The sequence below is a fragment of the Diachasma alloeum genome, unplaced genomic scaffold, assembly GCF_001412515.2.
Source record: "Diachasma alloeum isolate Michigan unplaced genomic scaffold, Dall2.0 Dall_scaffold_00539, whole genome shotgun sequence".
Taxonomy (NCBI): domain Eukaryota; kingdom Metazoa; phylum Arthropoda; class Insecta; order Hymenoptera; family Braconidae; genus Diachasma; species Diachasma alloeum.
The window spans coordinates 288,824-289,812 of record NW_021680671.1 but is presented as its reverse complement, the minus strand read 5'-3'; the positions used below and the strand labels follow the sequence as shown (position 1 = coordinate 289,812).

Sequence of the window (989 nt, the reverse complement as noted above, 5' to 3'; positions counted from 1 at the left end):
CCCCCCCCCGCCCTTAGCCACACACTGCTGACGCGTTTCCACCGTAGCACCAGTAATACGTCCATCGAAATTCCCCTCACCTCCCCCCCGCCCCGCCGACCAACCTGCTATTCACCCTCACCACACAAACCAAACGCCCACAATATCCATACTAGTGGGACATGTACACAGATACCCCGAAGATAGAGTTTACTGTTACGAGAAGTTTAGTGTCTCTGCGCCGCCATTGCTCATTCATGCTGGATTACTGGGCTCCATGCAGAGGTTGGCGAAAAAAAAAAATCGTTCAAGATCCTTATTCCAGATTTTACGGATATATTTATGGGTTTCAGACTGATAAAAGAGTTAATGAGGGTTTCAATAGTTGTTTTGACAGTTTTATTTACTCACAGTGGTCATGATACTGCTGCACCCCTCATTTTTACATTCCAGGTGAGGATTTTTGGTGTAAAAGAGAGTAGTAGCACGAAGACACCAACGATGACATTACCCCCACCACTTCCATCCTCGATTCAATCCTCAGTATTTTTGTTATGATGTTTTAAATCAATTGTTTATCTGACACATCACTATTGCACAACATTGAAATAATGATGAATGATGGGAATTTTGTTTCTACGTTTTTGGATAGAACTTTTGGTTCTGCTCGGGAAAATTAATTACTGGTTGCGTTTACAAAAAAAATATATATGTGGAATTCTCTAACCGAGACGAAAGCTCACGTTCGCGCGACGTCTAAAGCACTCTGACGGAGCGCAGCTCTGCGGCGGATTTTCGCGAAGAGGGCGAGGGGGGAGGGGAGAGGGGTTGGTTGAAGTACAGAATGACCGGAGGTGGGAGAGGGTATAAACTACGAACTTGCGCGATGTGTGGCGCCATCTTGAATTGAAAGGGGGAGAACACCCTGGGATTTCCATTGGTTCACGTTGTGACACTACCCCAGTAGCTCGTAGCTGACAAAAAAACCCTCCAATCCTCCCTCAGGGCGC

At 46.2% G+C, this 989-nt stretch overlaps 1 protein-coding gene across 1 annotated transcript in view; it reads right to left on the bottom strand.

The window, feature by feature from the left end:
* The window catches only part of LOC107042947, a 48,841-nt gene extending 48,119 nt beyond the window's left edge, over positions 1-722 (bottom strand). Inside the window, exon 1 of the mRNA XM_015264213.1 lies at positions 391-722. The gene's annotated coding sequence lies outside the window, so the exon portion shown is untranslated. The remainder of the gene's footprint in view (positions 1-390) is intronic.
* Between the last annotated feature and the right edge of the window lie 267 nt (positions 723-989).